Below are 6,000 nucleotides of genomic sequence, written 5' to 3'. Positions count from 1 at the left end.
AGGGGTCAGAGAGGAGTGAAGCAGGACAGGAGAACCTACAGGGGTCAGAGGAGCGCAGCAGGACATGATATCTACACCTACAGGGGTCAGAGAGGAGTGAAGCAGGACAGGAGACCTACACCTACAGGGGTCAGAGGGGAGTGTAGCAGGCAGTAGACCTACACCTACAGGGGTCAGAGAGGAGTGTAGCAGGCAGTAGACCTACACCTACAGGGGTCAGAGGGGAGTGTAGCAGATAAGGATATCTACACCTACAGGGGTCAGAGGGGAGTGTAGCAGGCAGTAGACCTACACCTACAGGGGTCAGAGATGAGTGTAGCAGGCAGTAGACCTACACCTACAGGGGTCAGAGAGGAGTGTAGAAGGCAGTAGACCTACACCAACAAGGGTCAGAGGGGAGTGTAGCAGAACAGTAGACCTACAGGGGTCAGAGAGGAGTGAAGCAGGACAGGAGAACCTACAGGGGTCAGAGGGGAGTGTAGCAGAACAGGATATCTACACCTACAGGGGGCAGAGGGGAGTGCAGCAGGACAGGAGACCTACACCTACAGGGGTCAGAGGGGATTGTAGCAGGCAGTAGACCTACACCTACAGGGGTCAGAGAGGAGTGTAGCTGGGAAGGAGACCTACACCTACAGGGGTCAGAGAGGAGTGAAGCAGGACAGGAGAACCTACAGGGGTCAGAGGAGCGCAGCAGGACAGGATATCTACACCTACAGGGATCAGAGAGGAGTGAAGCAGGACAGGAGACCTACACCTACAGGGGTCAGAGAGGAGTGTAGCAGGACAGGATATCTACACCAACAGGGGTCAGAGAGGAGTGTAGCTGGACAGGAGACCTACACCTACAGGGGTCAGAGAGGAGTGTAGCTGGACAGGAGACCTACACCTACAGGGGTCAGAGAGGAGTGTAGATGGACAGGAGACCTACACCTACAGGGGTCAGAGTGGAGTGTAGCAGGACAGGGGACCTACATCTACAGGGGCCAGAGGGGAGTGTAGCAGGCAGTATACCTACAGGGGTCAGAAGGGAGTTTAGCAGGAAGTAGACCTACACCTACAGGGGCCAGAGAGGAGTGTAGCAGGACAGCAGACCTACACCTATAGGGGTCAGAGGGGAGTGTAGCTGGACAGGAGACCTACACCTACAGGGGTCAGAGAGGAGTGTAGCAGGCAGTATACCTACACCTACAGGGGTCAGAGGGGAGTTTAGCAGGAAGTAGACCTACACCAACAAGGGTCAGAGGGGAGTGTAGCAGAACAGTAGACCTAGAGGGGTCAGAGAGGAGTGAAGCAGGACAGGAGAACCTACAGGGGTCAGAGGAGCGCAGCAGGACATGATATCTACACCTACAGGGGTCAGAGAGGAGTGAAGCAGGACAGGAGACCTACACCGACAGGGGTCAGAGGGGAGTGTAGCAGGCAGTAGACCTACACCTACAGGGGTCAGAGAGGAGTGTAGCAGGCAGTAGACCTACACCTACAGGGGTCAGAGGGGAGTGTAGCAGAACAGGATATCTACACCTACAGGGGTCAGAGGAGAGTGTAGCAGGCAGTAGACCTACACCTACAGGGGTCAGAGATGAGTGTAGCAGGCAGTAGACCTACACCTACAGGGGTCAGAGAGGAGTGTAGCAGGCAGTAGACCTACACCTACAGGGGTCAGAGAGGAGTGAAGCAGGACAGGAGAACCTACAGGGGTCAGAGGAGCGCTGCAGGACAGGATATCTACACCTACAAGGATCAGAGAGGAGTGTAGCAGGCAGTAGACCTACACCTAGAGGGGTCAGAGGGGAGTGTAGCAGAACAGGATATCTACACCTACAGGGGTCAGAGGGGAGTGTTGCAGGACAGGAGACCTACACCTACAGGGGTCAGAGGGGAGTGTAGCAGGCAGTAGACCGACACCTACAGGGGTCAGAGGGGAGTGTAGCAGGCAGTAGACCTACACCTACAGGAGTCAGAGGGGAGTGTAGCAGGCAGTAGACAGACACCTACAGGGGTCAGAGGGGTGTATAGCAGGCAGTAGACCTACACCTACAGGGGTCAGAGAGGAGTGTATCAGGCAGTAGACCTACACCTACAGGGGTCAGAGGGGAGTGTAGCAGAACAGGATATCTACACCTACAGGGGTCAGAGGGGAGTGCAGCAGGACAGGAGACCTACACCTACAGGGGTCAGAGGGGAGTGTAGCAGGCAGTAGACCTACACCTACAGGGGTCAGAGATGAGTGTAGCAGGCAGTAGACCTACACCTACAGGGGTCAGAGAGGAGTGTAGCTGGGAAGGAGACCTACACCTACAGGGGTCAGAGAGGAGTGAAGCAGGACAGGAGAACCAACAGGTGTCAGAGGAGCGCAGCAGGACAGGATATCTACACCGACAGGGATCAGAGAGGAGTGAAGCAGGACAGGAGACCTACACCTACAGGGGTCAGAGGGGAGTGTAGCAGGACAGGATATCTACACCAACAGGGGTCAGAGAGGAGTGTTGCTGGACAGGAGACCTACACCTACAGGGGTCAGAGAGGAGTGTAGCTGGACAGGAGACCTACACCTACAGGGGTCAGAGAGGAGTGTAGATGGACAGGAGACCTACACCTACAGGGGTCAGAGGGGAGTGTAGCAGGACAGGGGACCTACACCTACAGGGGCCAGAGGGGAGTGTAGCAGGCAGTATACCTACAGGGGTCAGAACGGAGTTTAGCAGGAAGTAGACCTACACCTACAGGGGCCAGAGAGGAGTGTAGCAGGACAGGAGACCTACACCTATAGGGGTCAGAGGGGAGTGTAGCTGGACAGGAGACCTACACCTACAGGGGTCAGAGGGGAGTTTAGCAGGAAGTAGACCTACACCAACAAGGGTCAGAGGGGAGTGTAGCAGAACAGTAGACCTACAGGGGTCAGAGAGGAGTGAAGCAGGACAGGAGAACCTACAGGGGTCAGAGGAGCGCAGCAGGACATGATATCTACACCTACAGGGGTCAGAGAGGAGTGAAGCAGGACAGGAGACCTACACCTACAGGGGTCAGAGGGGAGTGTAGCAGGCAGTAGACCTACACCTACAGGGGTCAGAGAGGAGTGTAGCAGGCAGTAGACCTACACCTACAGGGGTCAGAGGGGAGTGTAGCAGAACAGGATATCTACACCTACAGGGGTCAGAGAGGAGTGTAGAAGGCAGTAGACCTACACCAACAAGGGTCGGAGGGGAGTGTAGCAGAACAGTAGACCTACAGGGGTCAGAGAGGAGTGAAGCAGGACAGGAGAACATACAGGGGTCAGAGGGGAGTGTAGCAGAACAGGATATCTACACCTACAGGGGTCAGAGGGGAGTGCAGCAGGACAGGAGACCTACACCTACAGGGGTCAGAGGGGAGTGTAGCAGGCAGTAGACCTACACCTACAGGGGTCAGAGGAGCGCAGCAGGACAGGATATCTACACCTACAGGGATCAGAGAGTAGTGAAGCAGGACAGGAGACCTACACCTACAGGGGTCAGAGAGGAGTGTAGCAGGACAGGATATCTACACCAACAGGGGTCAGAGAGGAGTGTAGCTGGACAGGAGACCTACATCTACAGGGGTCAGAGAGGAGTGTAGCTGGACAGGAGACCTACACCTACAGGGGTCAGAGAGGAGTGTAGATGGCCCTCCTATGTTGAACATAATAAACGGCTCTCTATCCACCGGATGTGTACCAAGCTCACTAAAAGTGGCAGTAATAAAGCCTCTCTTGAAAAAGCCGAATCTTGATCCAGAAATTATAAAAAACTATCGGCCTATATCGAATCTTCCATTCCTCTCCAAAATTTTAGAAAAAGCTGTTGCACAGCAACTGACTGCCTTCCTGAAGACAAACAATGTATACGAAACGCTTCAGTCTGGTTTTAGACCCCATCATAGCACTGAGACTGCACTTGTGAAGGTGGTAAATGACCTTTTAATGACGTCAGACCGAGGCTCTGCATCTGTCCTCGTGCTCCTAGATCTTAGTGCCGCTTTTGATACCATCAATCACCACATTCTTTTGGAGAGATTGGAAACCCAAATTGGTCTACATGGACAAGTTCTGGCCTGGTTTAGATCTTATCTGTCGGAAAGATATCAGTTTGTCTCTGTGAATGGTTTGTCCTCTGACAAATCAATTGTAAATTTCGGTGTTCCTCAAGGTTCCGTTTTAGGACCACTATTGTTTTCACTATATATTTTACCTCTTGGGGATGTCATTCGAAAACATAATGTTAAATTTCACTGCTATGCAGACGACACACAGCTGTACATTTCAATGAAACATGGTGAAGCCCCAAAATTGCCCTCGCTAGAAGCCTGTGTTTCAGACATAAAGAAGTGGATGGCTGCAAACTTTCTACTTTTAAACTCGGACAAAACAGAGATGCTTGTTCTAGGTCCCAAGAAACAAAGAGATCTTCTGTTGAATCTGACAATTAATCTGGATGGTTGTACAGTCGTCTCAAATAAAACTGTGAAGGACCTCGGCGTTACTCTGGACCCTGATCTCTCTTTTGAAGAACATATCAAGACTGTTTCAAGGACAGCTTTTTTCCATCTACGTAACATTGCAAAAATCAGAAATTTTCTGTCCAAAAATGACGCAGAAAAATTAATCCATGCTTTTGTTACTTCTAGGCTGGACTACTGCAATGCTCTACTTTCCGGCTACCCGGATAAAGCACTAAATAAACTTCAGTTAGTGCTAAATACGGCTGCTAGAATCCTGACTAGAACCAAAAAATTTGATCATATTACTCCAGTGTTAGCCTCCCTACACTGGCTTCCTGTTAAGGCAAGGGCTGATTTCAAGGTTTTACTGCTAACCTACAAAGCATTACATGGGCTTGCTCCTACCTATCTTTCCGATTTGGTCCTGCCGTACATACCTACACGTACGCTACGGTCACAAGATGCAGGCCTCCTAATTGTCCCTAGAATTTCTAAGCAAACGGCTGGAGGTAGGGCTTTCTCCTATAGAGCTCCATTTTTATGGAATGGTCTGCCTACCAATGTGAGAGACGCAGACTCAGTCTCAACCTTTAAGTCTTTACTGAAGACTTATCTCTTCAGTAGGTCCTATGATTAAGTATAGTCTGGCCCAGGAGTGTGAGGGTGAACGGAAAGGCTGGAGCAACGAACCGCCCTTGCTGTCTCTGCCTTGCCGGTTCCCCTCTTTCCACTGGGATTCTCTGCCTCTAACCCTTTTACAGAGGCTGAGTCACTGGCCTACTGGTGTTCTTCCATGCCGTCCATGGGAGGGGTGCGTCACTTGAGTGGGTTGAGTCACTGACGTGGTCTTCCTGTCTGGGTTGGCGCCCCCCCCCCCCTTGGGTTGTGCCATGGCGGAGATCGTTGTGGGCTATACTCGGCCTTGTCTTAGGACGGTAAGTTGGTGGTTGGAGACATCCCTCTAGTGGTGTGGGGGCTGTGCTTTGGCAAAGTGGGTGGGGTTATATCCTGCCTGTTTGGCCCTGTCCGGGGGTATTATCGGATGGGGCCACAGTGTCTTCTGATCCCTCCTGTCTCAGCCTCCAGTATTTATGCTGCAGTAGTTTATGTGTCGGGGGGCTAGGGTCAGTCTGTTACATCTGGAGTATTTCTCTTGTCTTATCCGGTGTCCTGTGTGTATTTAAATATGCTCTCTCTAATTCTCTCTTTCTGTCTTTCTCTCGGAGGACCTGAGCCCTAGGACCATGCCTCAGGACTACCTGGTATGATGACTCCTTGCTGTCCCCAGTCCACCTGGCCGTGCTGCTGCTCCAGTTTCAACTGTTCTGCCTGCGGCTATGGAACCCTGACCTGTTCACCGGACGTGCTTGTTGCACCCTCGACAACTACTATGATTATTATTATTTGACCATGCTGGTCATTTATGAACATTTTAACATTTTAACATTTTGACCATGTTCTGTTATAATATCCACCCTGCACAGCCAGAAGAGGACTGGCCACCCCTCATAGCCTGGTTCCTCTCTAGGTTTCTTCCTAGGT

The sequence above is a fragment of the Salmo salar genome, chromosome 05 (assembly GCF_965601325.2).
Source record: "Salmo salar chromosome 05, fSalSal1, whole genome shotgun sequence".
In the NCBI taxonomy this organism is placed as follows: Eukaryota; Metazoa; Chordata; class Actinopteri; order Salmoniformes; family Salmonidae; genus Salmo; species Salmo salar.
This window is presented reverse-complemented; position numbering follows the sequence as displayed.